The following is a 15,905-nucleotide window of genomic DNA, read 5'->3' on the forward strand; positions in this document are numbered from 1 at the left end:
ATTACGAAACCTGAACATCGAATCAATAAGAGAGGGAAAAAGGCCGTAGCCATCCACCTCAACCACCTCCCTGTGTCTCTGCTGCTTCACTCTTTCAGGAAATATATCGCCTCTAATCATAATCCAGCCAACGATTATGTTTCCTGCAAAACACATTTGCCCTTCTAATTCCCCCATTACCCCATCAAACAATAACATTGTGTGCTTTTAATTTGAGTGTGCACTGCTCCGTTAAATGATTAACGTCAGGTATTGATTCCTGCTTTAAATTCGTAATCACATCTATATCACAATCACATTCATTTATTCCACCTTGCGTTCCACTTGTTTGACACAGCCAGTGTTGATCTGGCAGGGGAATAGCCGCTCTGGCAAGCCTCGGCTGTGATATCACACTCAGGCACATCGTGGCTGTTCTCTCATAGATGCGCTGCTGCGGAGGGGCTCAACAAGAGTCAATAGTGATCTCATGCAGGAAGGAAAATGTAAAGCAAAAGGGAGCCCATGAATACTTTACACAGGCTTTTCTGTGCAGAAGAACAGTGACAAACGAGCTAACAGTGCATCAGCATCTCATTTCCACGGTCCTTACACCCTCTTCAGTCTTTTCTCGTTTCTTTTTATCGCTCTCTGTTAATCTTCTTCTCTTTTGAGGCATACACTATGTGGCTTAGAGCTCCTATTGAAGCCGGTCGAATGTTTGCGAACAAGTGTTCCACAAAATGCCTCTTCCATCCCCTGTACATCAGCAGAGCGCTATTAAGATGACAGCTGCAGCCTTCCGCTTTACGGAGACGCCTCCCTGTAACGGCTGCAATAAAAGGAAATGAAATATAAATGTATACAGTTGGGAAAAATGCCACGGTTTGAAGAAAAGCAAATGATGCGGGAAAGGTCGTCTGGGTTCAGTAAAAAGTGGCTCAGACTCCACGGTGAACGCCTCGGGAGAGTTAGTCGCCCTTGATTTTCTGAATTATGTATCAGGCCGATGTGAGAGGAGCGACATTTCCATCGCACAGTGGATTCTGCAACACACCAAAGGGACGGGGAAACGGTTGAGCGACACAAAGCTGTTACTGTCTGTATTTGGATTTCTGCCAGGGGAGGCCTGCTGTATACTCTGAAGCTATTGTTGGATTGAACTGCTCACACTCTACCTACCAATGCCTACAAACGTCTGTCTGTGGAACACATATATTTTTGAACCATTTACCATCGGCTTCACACTTGGGATGGGTGTTGTACATTTCCAGAGAAAGCGCTCTGCCGAGTTTGGTCATGCAATGCATTCTATCTTATTATTACAAAAGATTTTAATGAAGCGGCACTCTATAGCAGTCATAGGGGCGAGGCAGTGTGCTTTCAGTCTGTGGAGCAAGTTGAGGTGTCTTCTTCTACATCCGTGGACTCAGATGGACTGACCCGTGGGAGGTGTTGATCTCCATCATGGCAACAACATTCACAGAATCACTTCCTGTTTGACGATTTGTCTTCAAAGTAAAAGCAGAATGTTTATTTTGTTGCTGCAATGCGTTCTATCGAGCTGAATTACGGAGCCGTTTTATTTTCGTTGGTCCAAAGATTGTTTCAATCGCTTAACAGACCTCTCAAATAGCTGATATGCAATGTATGGATAAGGAGCAGCAGTTAAGCAATTCATTGAAACGTATAAGTCACACACGTGAACATGAAATGGTAAATGGTCTGTATTTATATAGCCCCTTTCATATCTCGATGACCACCAGTACAGTTTATTTTGCCATTCCCCCGATTCACAAACACATACAGTGCAACTATGGGCAGCACATTTTCTACGGCAGTTTGAGGTTCAGTATATTGCCCAAGCTCAGTTCGGCATACAGAAAGGAGAAGACTGGGATCGAACCACCGACCCTCTGGTTAGAGGGCACCCCGCTCTCCCCACAGCAAAAAATAGCAGTAAAAGTAATTTCAGAAAACACTGACTATAAAATGAAACATTAACAAGTGACAGTATATTGTAGAAGTGTTTGAGGAGGATTCACTAATGACAAGAAATAATTCTGAAGTAGCCCCAGAGCATTAACACAAGCCAAGCAAGCTGACAGGTCCAGAACAGGCACTCTAATGCTTTTACACAATACTTGAACCATGACTCAGAATGCCTACTATTCATGTTTAGGCAAGTTTATCGTCTTGGTAACACAAAAGTCTGTGGGGGTTAGGCTACGTGTGTGTGTGTGTGTGTGTGTGTGTGTGTGTGTGTGTGTGTGTGTGTGTGTGTGTGTGTGTAGAGAGAGAGAAGGAAAGATGGCAAACAAGTTCACGTGGGGGACATTTCATGCAATCTGAGGGGGACGGGCTCAATTCCGAGACTGGAACAGGCAGACTGAGAGACTAAAGGGGGAGATTTGATCCGACAACAAGATGGCGGTGCAGCAAACTAGATTATCCTACCGTGCTATTTGTGCACCAAGGGTGTTTGTGCATCGGTGCAAAAACCAAGGAGATGTGGTTTAGCAAATAGAAATCGTATATCAAGCATAACAAATTGAGGGAAAGCAGTTTCAAAAGACGAGGTGGAAACGCAAGCGCCAACAATGCTTTGCCTCGTGGCATTGTTTCCAACCAAATCTGTTTTTGTCCATCCATACTTACACAGGACATAAGCCATAAATGTAGCAACAAAAATGCATTTTAAGATGAAACAAATGTCTTTCAATCGGGTTAACTGATAGCCTTACCTGATACATCTCTAAAATAGTTTTCCCTAGCTTGATGAGGTATGATATTGACAGGGCAGAGAAACAATGTGTTACAAATTGTCTTTAATCCCATCTGATGGGATGAAACAAACAGTAATGCACATATTATACCATGCTAATGGCTGGAAGATGCCCTCATATTTACAGCAGGATAAATTCCAGGTCATTTGACACACGGGTAACTCTCCTCCTTCCAGACCACCATTAGACCCCTTGTTTACATACCCTTTAAGGACCCATGGGCCAGGCCCCCCCCTTAGGGTCCTAACGGACAGTGAGGCATGTCCCCTGCTCCTCCATTTGAATGGTCGTATCAATGTTCTGCTGAGTGGCCAGGAAAGGCCCAGCAGAGCTCTGTCAGTCGGTCACAGAGCCCGGCTCTGATAAGGCACCAAGCGGCAGGTCGGCGCTCCGGGCATCAGCCGGGTCGATGGAAGTGTTTCTCTTCCAGGCCGTCAACTGCCAGAATGTCAATAGCAGTCAAAGACGGCAACACATCAGGATAAACAACTCCAGCTGTTTGTTTTAGAATTCCCTTTGGAATGACTTTCAAGGAGTAGTGGCACTTCAGTTTTATCCATATTTATTATCGACTTTTTTTTTTTTTTAGTTGGGCAGAATGAGAGAGGTGACCGAGCGATGACAACACTTGGACAAAAAGAGTTGTGTTTATTTTTATGAAATGTCAATAAACCGATATCATGTTTGCAAACAGTGGAGGGTGTGCACGCTGCGGCGAGGTAGAGAACACATTTCTACAATGTGGTAATCACCAGAGCCCCAGATTGGCCAAAGCCAAAAAGGCCCCATTTTACTACAATGAGCGCTCAAAATGTTATTGTGTGCGCACAAGATACAATTTATTTCCATGGTTTGATTAATTTGTTCCCACGTTTTAATTAAGCCAGAACAACACACCGGTCTGTCTGCTCAAAGCCTGGTGGTGCGCCTGAACTCATTATTGTAAATGCTTTGCCGAGATGCAGGGTCAGTTACTTCAGTTTTACAGTATAAAACTTAACTTTGGGGGAAAAGTCTCAGGATGTGGAAGAGAAACAGGAAAGATTTATTTTGGGATAATGTTGACAGTGATGTGTTGAGGTTGTGATGTAGCAGGTGGCTGCATGCACCTCCTCACTCACTGCACCATAGATTCACTGTGGGGTTACATATTGACTTAAGCTTTCAATATTTCCACCGTGCTTTTGCTGCCCAGAAAAAAAAAGTGGAATCCATCATCCAAAGGACAAATTGTGTTGCACAGCAGGTACTGTGCCACAACACAAGTCCCTGTGATTCCATATATATGATTTACACTTTATTTTGACAACTATACATCGTGACATGAATCCTTGTTCTAACTGCACCAACTCTGACGACTTGATGAATTGTATTTTATGTCGTTCAATTTAGATTTCATAGCCTCAGACTTTCATGCTGCCACACTTGTGTTTGGAAAATGAAAAGAATGACAGGATAAAGTCGCCAAAACAGAGTCGCTCACGGAAAGGCGGTTCTGCCGTGTTGGATATATAGACTTAACTTCTGCACACAAATGAATCAAAACGTGGAACAAATGAATCAAAATGTGAACAATCTATCAAAAAATGTGGGAACAAATTGTATCTTGTGAGTGTGAAATGGTTTTAGTTATGGTAACAGCAGCTAGCAGGAGTGATAATGCTTCCACAGACCAGACCAAGTTAGCGCCACAGGTAGAAACAACCCCATCAAATTTCAGCATGGGCTAAAGCAGTGAAGTCTCCGAAATTACAACACTGTGCTGCAAAAACCCGAGCCCACAGGTCGTCTGTGCAAGCGGCTCGTTATGGCCCATAGTTTGGTTTTATTATTAAATGACCTCGAGTGGCTGTGGTAATTATGATGGAAGCCGAGGAGGAAGTCAGGTGACGCAGTAAAAAGTGTGACAAGGTCCGTGTTAGGGGTTTTGGGTGGATGGGCGCAGTGATACATTTTTACCTGAGATTATTCACGTTTGGAGCTGATCAGTCATTGCTGTAGGTGTGAGGGACCGAATCCCTTCAGTATAAAATTGTCTGCTTTTGCATGGATGCTGAATCCTGCCTGCTGAAGACAATAAAATCTTTATGGACGGCCTTCCGACCACCAGCCACTGATGCTGGCAGAATTTCTCCTGGTGCTGTTTACGGTCAATCAGACGCCAGAGCGCTGTCCCCTTGTTCTTTTCAATGTCATTCAGTTTCAATTTTTAAATGAAAACTGTGGATCCCATGATTTATTTTGAAGCATCACACGGGAGATCAATGTTTTTTTTCTCATATGAAACCAAGTCAGTGTTGTTTCTTTAATCCACGATTGTTGATTCTTAACCTATATTGGGTTGAATATTGTTGACATAAGAAAATTTTAATTAAAACGATAAATAATCACATGTTGTTTGTCTGCTTCACAAGTTAAAAGCCTGTATGTGCTCATTCTGATTCAAATATGAATATATAAAAATAATTTTCCTTCCTCCCATTACTGATCAGTCACATTGAAACTGTTATTGAAACAGTAATAATAGGATTGATAACATTATTATTAATAAGTCACATGGGATCAAGCGGACCCTGTACGCCTGTTTAATGTTTTATATTCAAAGCCACCAATCGGCTCCTCTGTCAGTTGTCGCCGAGCCGCACACTCAAACTCCGACGGCACATCAAACGCAGAGCTTGGCTCGAGTGACTAATATTCATTAAAAACCCATGAACTCACAGTAGCAGAGTGAACACTTTAATCTTTAAAACGGGTGTTTATTCCTGCAGTTTCAGTGATCAAACCGTCTATAGCCCTCCAAAGAAATCCAGGGCTCGGACCAGATTGCGAGAATTTGTAGCCGGATCTGCACCCGGGGCTCACAGGCAGGCTCCCTTCTGGAGAAAATGAACATTCTCCACTCATTATTTTTGTGATTTTTGCCGTTTTAGACTAAAAAGGGTATTTCATATTTATCTCCTCAGAGCTGCCTGCCTGTGCTACAATCATATCACGGACATGGCTCCGAAAAGCCATCAAAAGGAGCACCAGTGACATTAGTGGCATTTTCTTTAAAGTGCTCTGGATGGCCTCATTCTGGCCCTGCTGCCTTATTGTTAATATGAATATATGAAGATGATGATGATGATGATGAAGCCCATTACACAGGTAGCTTCTTATCACATCAACAGGATGGTGCAGCACCTGGATGTTAGATGTAGTGCAGAGCAGCATTTCCTCTCCACTTCAGCATAACCAGTTAACCTGCATGTCTTTGAGGGAGGAAACCAACCCAGGCAAGAGGAGAGCATGCAAACTACGACTGTAACAAGCCCGAGAACGCCACAGGGGTAAAAGTAAGGAGTTCCATTTATTCTTGTTACTGTAGCTAAGTGGTTTTTTTGTGTATTTGATATTAAACCAGTGATTTCACTCTCACATATATGTTGATGTTAAGTTTTTTACTTTTTTTTTTTTTTAAAGCTATGTGCTGCACTTTCTCTATCACACATCACTCGCACACTGCCGGCACAGACGTCAGGGGCAATTTGGGGTTCAGTGTCTTGCCCAAGAACACTTTGGAGCACAGACTGGGGGAGACTGGGATCAAACCACCAACCCTCTAGGAAGTGGAAGACCCACTCTACCCCCTGAGCCACAGCCGCGTGTATGCAGCCATGATTAGCATTGCCTCAACGTAGATACCACAGTAAGTGTTCCAATTGGGACTGCAGAGCTTTTTAAGCTCAGGGTTTGAGAACGTTGAAGGGGGATTGCTAATATTCTACAGTGACAATGAATGGAGAAGTCGAACAGCCGTGTGGAGGAGGATGTTCATACAGTATGAGCATCAAATGAAATATTTTTGGAAGTGACTGCACAGACAAGAACATCAACTAGTGTGTTGCCTGGCAACGTAGTGTTTCGTCAGCCTTTGTCTGCTGCGTCTCTGCGTATTCTCCTGCTTTGTTCTGATGTTAATTCTGCAAGCTCTGTGAATTTCTGTATTGCCAGATAAAGTTCACGGACACTTGTTGTTGTATTCTGGTGTTTCTTTTATTTTGTCCGCCCCATTTGTGTCAATAAAGGTTGGCTAAATACACAATCTTATTTGTAGCTATAGGTGTAACTAATACTCTGACAACTGAATGCGTATTAGTAATCAGTTGTGTGCACAGGCTGCAAAGTGCTGGAAGTGACTGGAATTTATTGATTGCTAGAGTATATGCATTGATGAATATATACCTGGAAATCTAAAGATGCTCTTAAATGTATTATCTATCACAAATCACTATTCATGGCCGTATAATTTACCCATCTTCTTCTGACCTTTTAAAAATGGGTTCCGCTTTAATTTGTGTCACACGAATAAGACCTAAGAATTTGTACGTTGTATCAAATTACACAAAAAACTATAAATATGTTGGACAGTTTATTAGACACCCTTGTTACTTCAATGCTATTTCCAAAAACGTAACATAGTTACATGCTATTATAACACGTCTAATTAGAAACCAAAGAGAAGACCCTAACACACACACAAGACAATGTCAAGATCAGATCTAAGTCTAATTGGACATTAAATAAAATTTCATATAAGATCCAGGAGTGAAGTTCGTCTGTATTGCAATAACGACACATATAATATACGGACATTATACGATTGTAAAAGTGCGCAAATGGGTAAAATATATGATTTATTTTGTGATTGGATTCTGAAAAGTTACAAGCAATAAACTAAATATATAAAACGGCTTTATCTGCAGTACATTGTGGAGGCTTTGGATTAAACAGAATACTGTGTAACTTATAAAACATTTATTGTTATTGTAAAAAAAAGGCTCAGTGTTTCTGCATGCCTACCCCATGCTCACAGACACGGCAGAGTTGGTGCAATTTTAACCTTGAAAACTGTTTTTTGGATTTAACTGATTAAACCATTTCAAACGTGTGTTATCTCGGCTGTATTAGTGCATTTCCAATTACATCGGTAAACACAGTTTGTGTCAATTCGTAAGAACATGACCTCAATTATAGACACATTTTTCCCACCGTAGATATGACAACAATTTGTGTCCAAATATTCTCTCAAGGACCAGGGGTGCCATCTTTATCAGTGGATAAATTGGAATATGAGAATTACTTTGAAAAGCTGTCGAACAACACCAGCTAATAAAATGACCTTGAGTTGAAACAGGTCCGAATACATTATTTGTCATATTGCCACACAAAGGTTTTCTCAAATCCGACACAGCAGAATGGCATTATACGCCTGCATGTACTGTATCTTTGTTGCTGCACTCTAATATGGCAGTATTGTAATATTTCTTAAGCAGCATTGATACACTTACCCTATCCCTTGCTATAAATTGTTGCATCTGAACCCACCAGTAGTTCCACCTGACCTCAGACATCATGAATAGTTTATAGAAAAGGCCAATTTTCTCCCTGAATGTCTCCTTTGCTGTTGTGGGTCATAAAGAGGCAGCAATATAAAAAATGAGACCATTTCATAACCACTTACTTGCACCTTGTAGTACGTTTCAGATTTGGTAATGTTTAGGCTCAAAACGCTGTTTCAGTTTTGGTTTCTTTTATGATACTATGCCTACTAGCCATTACACTGTCAGACATTTTCTTTTGTATCAATACATAAAATATTGAGACACTTCTCCATTTATGTCCGACGCTGTCTTTTCTCATGACGGATGTAAACATGCTGACCACCCGATGAGTTTGATATATATATATATTTATAGGTCACAAAACGTGCCTCTTTTAGGTTGGTCGATACCAAAGTACAATTCTTATCACAATGAAGTGCTCATTTTTTATGAAAGTTGGGTTTTTACTACTAATTTGATGCTATATAAACATGGTGAAACTTCATGATTAACAGCTGAGACTGACAATTGGTCGAGCATGTGTATAGGTGAGACCTGGCTATAGTGGCTCCATCCCCAATCATTACTGTCGCCACTCTGGCTCCAAGACGACAGCATTCGTATATGGGGCGTCATTTTCTGAAGTGGGAGGAACTCGAGACACATCCCATGGTGTTACAGAGTGGCGGTTCTTGTCTCCCAAACTATCTTTGACAAGACAGCACGTGCTGAGGCCTGTTATCCGGTGAATTGGTTACAGTTGTCATGAAAAACACACACCAGCACATTTGTTATTTTAACTGTGAAAAAGATAAACGAGAGGCACCTGTATAAAAGTGCCAGTGTTTATGTTAAAATAGCTTTCCAATAAAAAGAACTACTGCAATGGACTTTAACAGGACTCCCTAAAAATACAATCACACACTTGCAACCCATCCAGAGTTCATCTACTAGAGATCTGACTAAATCCAAAAAAAGACGGCCCAGATCACCCCTGTTCTTAAACCTTATACATGTCTTTTAAATGTCTTAATGGAGCTGCCACCAAATACACAACAGACATACTAGTGCAGTATAACCCTGGGAGACGCAGCACAGCACTGGGTTTACTGCCTGATGGTCTTAGGAATGCATCATCCATTGCAGTTTTTAAAACCTGATTAAAGTGCCTTTAACGACAAGGTCATTGCATTTTATCACATTCTTATTTGATTATTTAACACAGTTCTATCTACTTTTTTGAATTATTTTTCTCCTTCAACTCACTTTTACATCTCTATACAGATTCATCCGTTTTCTTCTACTCTTTCAAATCTTTTATTATTTCTATTTTGCGTGAAAAACTGCACATTCTGATTTTAAGTGGATTTCCAGCATCTCGAATCCACCTCGGTATATGAAATGTGCTTTGTACAATCTATTTCAATACAGGAGGAGCAGACGTGGGCAGGAGGTGGTTGCATGGAGTATTGCTGGAAAGGTGGCCAAAGCAGGGAGAAGTCCATGAAGACAGTGAACTGCCACCGCTGCTAATCAACCAGTGTATGTACTGTATACTCTATATGTGTCAGCAGGTGCACAACAAACACAGCATGAGAGCAACAGACACCAGGATGCTGACAACAGGGGGCCCTGGCCTATAAACACTGTTTGTTCATTTATAGACAATTGGAGGATCCCCAGTGGAGGAGGAGAGAGTTTCAGTACTGATGGCACACGTGTTCAATTATACACGGTCTGCTTTGCTTTGTGACAAAATAAAACAACGACAGGAATGGAGCGAAATCTCCAGGGTGCCTGCCACAATAAAAGTCTGAGCACTGTTTAAGACTTTATGTTGGACGGCCAAACTTTTAGTTACCTATTTCCCTGTTGGCTGCGAAATGGGTACTGCACAGCAGAAACAAATAAAAAAAACCCTGTCTTCTTTCCATACAGCAAAAACTCTCCACTCTCCTGTGTCGAACACGATTTCAGTCTGTGGGGGGAATTCATGATATGTAAATAAGCGATCTTTCATTAAAAAAAAGGCTGTTTGTGTTTGCCACTGTGTGGAATTAGGAAACCTGACAGCCCCGGTGCAGATATCAGAAACAACACCGTGGCAGATGGTACGCTTTTCCATCCCAATGTCACAGTTTCCCTGGGATCGTTACTGTTTTCAAAAAGTTTGAAAGATGACACATAATATGTTTCTGACACTGCAGCTTTATTTGAATTGCCTATATATTGGAAATTCAGGATGCACACAAAACTAACTTGCTGTTATTTTACTGCATTTTTTGCAAATGGATTGATAGAGCCCCACATCAAATCATTACTTATCCTCATGAGGCCAAACAGTCTGTGCAGCATACCACACCCTTTGACCTTAAAAGAAGGTGCGGTCCTTAATAATGCGTCCTCTCAACCGTGAAGACCTGGAAAGAGGACGGACCGGACAAACACCAAGAGCATCATTCACACATTTTGGAGAAGAAGACACACACAAAGCAGATTTCTGATTAGATTTTGGTGTCTGGGTGTCACAGTGATCCCTGTGAATGAGATATATCAGGACAGCCCATAGGGAGTTTCATTACATCCAACACAATTCACTTGGACTCATGGATGACCTAGAGTAGAATTTGGTGGACAAAGGTCAACGTCACTGTGACCTTGTCCTTTTGATCTGTGACCTTCAAATTTGGCACACATGCTCACGTGGACTCACTTATTAACTGATTCGATTTCGCTGGTCAAAGGTCGGAGGTCACGTCGGCCTCAATTAACATGTTTTTGGTCTCTTGAATCTCAAGACCACCTTTCGGGAATTTCTTCAACGTTTGATCAGTTGTCACTGGAACTAAACAATGAAGTGGTTAGATGTCAGTGTTCAAAGGTAAAGGTCGTATTAACCTTGTATGAATCCAGGGGGACAAAATTATGTAGAAATAGGTAGACGGAAACTGCAGTGGTTGGGAGAGGCATCATTTTTAAGTTAACCAAGGTGTCAGACCTATTTAACTGTCAAGTTATAAAAGTGCAACTGAATCAATTGTGTCAGGCACAACAAGGCACAAAGCTGCAATAAGACCGATCGTCTGCAAGCAATCTCGTACAGGAAACATTTGGATTTTGTTCCCTGGGAACACCGAGTGCGTATCTTTTGGTTTACCCGTGTCTCATCAAGACAAAGCCCCTAAAAGATGGTCATAAACAAACAAAACCATATCCCTATTCTCCATAGTGATGCGCCATCCTGCAGCTCGGTGAAATAAACCTGCACCGCTCATCATTACCTCCAACAGGTAAGGGACCAAAGACAATTACATCAGTGCTGACTCATCTATCTGGCAAACTTTGTGATCTCATACCGCTTCAACAAAATTGCTGCCGACATGGATTACAGTGTTGCTAAAGCTAGGTGTTAAACCTCGTGTAACGCAGTCACTGCTGAAAGCTCTGTCTACAGGTAGGAAGTAAACAGCGATGCTGGTGATGATAATCTTACAACGTCGATGATGGATTTCCATAATGTGTATTGTTTAACCCTGTTTGCATGAGTGGAGAAGACATGCAGGCCAACAAGGTGACTCTCAACGGAATGCCAGCAATAGCTCACCCAGATAAGGGACCAGACACTTTTTGAATGGGAACCCCTTTATTTTTCATGTACAAACACAGTCTCGGGGGCACAGGCGGTGCTCTTCTGGAAGGAAAAGCATGCTCACTAAATCCCAGTAACTGTTGTGATGTTGTTTTTTCCCCCCTCCTCTCTGATCAATACACAGATATTCACTGGCGTGGGAGCAGCACAGTTTGACAAAATCACAGGGTGCTATTTGCGGAGGTAAACACTTTGTGCAGCCGGCTGACAAAGCGGTGATGGGGATGTGTTTGTGGGACGCCACACCGGTAAACAAACCAACAGAGCCACAGGAAAGTCAGTCACCTCCTATACTTTTTGAATTTAACCTTTAAAAAAAAAAAACCCGCGAGCTGTAACTGAAGTACTCACTTACCTAGAGTGGTGTGAAATGTGTGTTTACCGGCGGTTGGGAGAAAGAATCACTCGGCACACAATGCTCATGACAAACTCACCGAACACTGTCGACCGAGAAGACAGCGTGTGGGTGTAGTGAGAGCCGTGCATGCATCAGTGCTGCAGCACCACTTTAATTATGAATTACCAAAATGATAAATTACTCATGTCTCCTGGTGCTTTGGAGCTAATGCATTGATTGTAGGCTGGGGAGTGGAGGAGGAAACTGAGACAAGAGATGTCACATTAAAGCACACGTTTATAGATTTAATGACTTCTGCTACTGTTATTACTGATCCCTCACAGCTCCATCCAGTTTTTTTTTTTTTGTATGTATATGGATTATATAGAGCGACAAAGTGAAAGGGGGGGGTGATTGGAGTGACTGGATTGGTCAACAAAACAACACACTTGGCCCCCAGGAGACGTCTCTTTGTTTACAGTGTGAAACCGATGAGCTTCTCTTCCTTTTTCCATGACCCTAACAACATCCTTTTTTTATTGTTGTTTATTCCGAGAAGATTGACTAAGCATTTCGCTGTGCTACAGGACGGACCTGAGATAACCTTCTCACAGACAACACGCAACTAACAGAAACGGCCATGACTCAGCATCAACAAAAAACGGAACTAAAATCTAGTAGTAGCTTTTTAACAATAATTTGTAGAGTGGGACATGTTTAATTCATATTCCTATTTCCTATTCAGGGAGGAAATGGGGGCATAACAATCCCTTTCTTGACCTTGTAAATGCCACATTTAGACTTATTTAAAACCAGTCCTAGATCCAGATTGCTCCACAGACAAGAACAGCATCATCTACATGTGAATGTGCTTTGCAGTTGTCCAGTGAGGTCGAGTCTGTCCGTCCGTCTAAATGTGGAACGCAGATCTCACAAAGCGCTCCAGACATATGTAATGATTCTGGACGCGCGTTACCTTCAATATTTATGAAACTTGAATCAAAAGGCAACCAGTGCTCTTTAGCAGACAGCGAAGGTTCTTTTACGTCCTCAGATAAATTCCAGCATAATTCCTAACATTCATAATTTGATTAGTTTGAATTCAACCCTGAAGACCGGTGCTGATATTTGCTATGGCAACAACATGTATAGAATCACTACCTGTTCGGCCGTTTGATATCGAAGTGAAAGCACAAAGTTGGTTTTGTTAGTTGCAATGCTTTATACTGAGCGGAATTAAAGTGCTTATATTTCTTTTTGAAAAGTTGTGAAGTTGATCTCAATTGGTAGGGCCGCAGAAATCAAAATTTGTAAATGACATTGTAACTTGAAATATTGTAACTATGACAATAAATGTTCTCTAACCCTAAGGATTTAAACCAGAACCGGAATACAGCGGCCCTCCTCTGACAAGAAGGTTGGCGGTTCGATCTTCCCCAGTCTGAATAACTGAAGTGTTCTTGGGCAAGATACTGAATCCCAAATTGTCCCTCGTTGCACAATGACTGCTGATATAAAACATATTACCTGCAATGACACAACTAACAATCTTAAAACATGGGCTCAATAAGTTTCCTTTACATTTGTCAGGGTTTTGTATTTGTCAATGTGTAGTTTCCACCGTTTCCAAAGTGTTTCCTCTTGACTTCCTGTTTTATTTTGTTGTCTGGGTTCTTGTGTCTCGTGTCTAGCTTTACTTCCTGTCTGTGATTGTCTGCACCAGTCCTCATGTGTTACACCTGTTTCCAATTGCCCCTGCCTTCCCTGTGTGTCTGTATTTAAGCCTCTGTGCTTCCCTTTGTCCTTGTCGGATCGTCGTCGTATGTCAGTTGTGTTCTCTGGTCTGTCGAATGTTTGGTGTGATCTCTGGTCTGTCCCGTCCTGGTATCCCGTCCGGATCTCCTGTATTGTCCGTATCTAGTGTCTCCTGAGCCTCTGCACCTCTGCGTCCCCTGTTTGTTTTGTCCGTTAAAGACACTTAGTTTAAACTCTGCGTCTGGGTCCAACTGCCTCACACACCCTGACAACATCAACATGTTCGGGAACGTCTTGATCGCTGTCTCAGTGCTGATTATTGAATTAAATCCACATTCGTTCTTTCAATTTGAACTTAATTTAAAGCATGAATAGAAATCAACACAAGGCTGCTATGGTTGGATTTATTCAGCATTTTCAAGCAAACATGGTTTAATATATCGGATTTGGGGGTAGCGGTGGAACAACCGATACAAATCCCCCTGTGTGTGTGTGTACCTAGGAGGATCAGTACATCATATCCTTGGAAAATGTTATTATTGCAGGATCAAATCAAAGTCAAGGCCCCCACAGACCAGGCACTGCTCTGGGTTTTTTTTTTTTTTACTGTTCGATTGCTTCTGCAGGGGATCCGCTGTCCCACCCAGAGAGCGCCCTGACCGTATCAGATACCACCTCCACTGGGAGTTGGAGCAGAATGGAGCGTTTACGCCGGCCCACTTCCCTGTGGACCCAGCAGGGGCAGTTATAGGACAGGCCACTTCCAGACTGGATTTGAATGAGACATCAGAAGAATTAGGGCTGGTTTAAAAAAAAAAATCCCAGTATCCCCTAATTTCCCCCCTCATTAATTAGACAGGATGTGTGATCATCAAAGGGATCCTGCTCTGAATCCTCTTGGTGGGGAAGTTGGCCAGAGAAGAGAGGAGCTTGTTCCAGCCTCTAGATATTATTGACCTATGAGTGAAATGGGTTGGCCCTGGTGCATATACTGGGGCCAGAAATATGGTGCAATCAGGTTGAATAGTGGCGAATATTGGAAATGTGTAAGAGGTTTTCAGCGAGAAAAATGTCTGACACATTTTAGAAAACACATTATTCATATTTTTAATTTTCTGTGTGAAAACTGACTATCCTAGACTCTCCTTATATACCATCTGTGAAGAGACATTGACAGTTAACAAAAGCTCCCCAGGCAATTTGACAGAGCTTGAATGGATCTGATGATGATGATGATGATGATGATGTAAATAGCCCAATTTATGTGTGCAAACTATTTAGATTTAGCCAAGACTTGAAGCTAAATCAATGGGAAAAGATGGCAATCCAGTTCACGATGAAATTAACACAATTCATTATTTTAAAAAAAAGTTGTGGATTCAGAAAACCTCCTAACGCCACGGTCAAACCAGACCAACATGGAAATCTAAGTATCTGTAGTGGGTTACTCCGAACCTGCTGGTTCCCATAAAAGCAAGTTGTTGTACACATCAACCTACTACTCACACAAACCTCTGTCTTTCTATGGAGGGCATATCTTGCAAACCGTTCAACAATTAATGTCACACTTAGCATGTATATTCTCAGCAGTCGTGAAAGTGCAGTGCTGGGTTTGGTGTGATTCAGACACGTGATACATTCAATATTAATACAAATTCTATATTTAAGCAACCGGCGCTCTGTAGCAGTTAGTGTGAGTGTGAGAGGGGGTGGGATGGTGGTGGTGGTGGGGGGGCAGTGTGCTGTAACGATCAGTCCATGGACCCAGTTGAATGTTATTCTATGTTTTCGGATAAAGTACATCAGTGGTAAGCAACTGGATCACCACATCGCACACAGGTCATGGCATCAAAGTAAAAGCACTAGATTTGTTGCTGCACTGCTTCCTACCAAGCTGAATTGAAGAGCTTTTATTTTGAAAAATTGTGAACTTAGGTCTAAAGATTGTGTCGATTGCTTAACACACCTTTTGAAAAGCTGATGTGTTTTGTATGAAACAATAACAGCAGTTAAGTAAATGATTCAAACTTATA

Source organism: Hippoglossus hippoglossus, chromosome 2 (assembly GCF_009819705.1).
Source record: "Hippoglossus hippoglossus isolate fHipHip1 chromosome 2, fHipHip1.pri, whole genome shotgun sequence".
In the NCBI taxonomy this organism is placed as follows: Eukaryota; Metazoa; Chordata; class Actinopteri; order Pleuronectiformes; family Pleuronectidae; genus Hippoglossus; species Hippoglossus hippoglossus.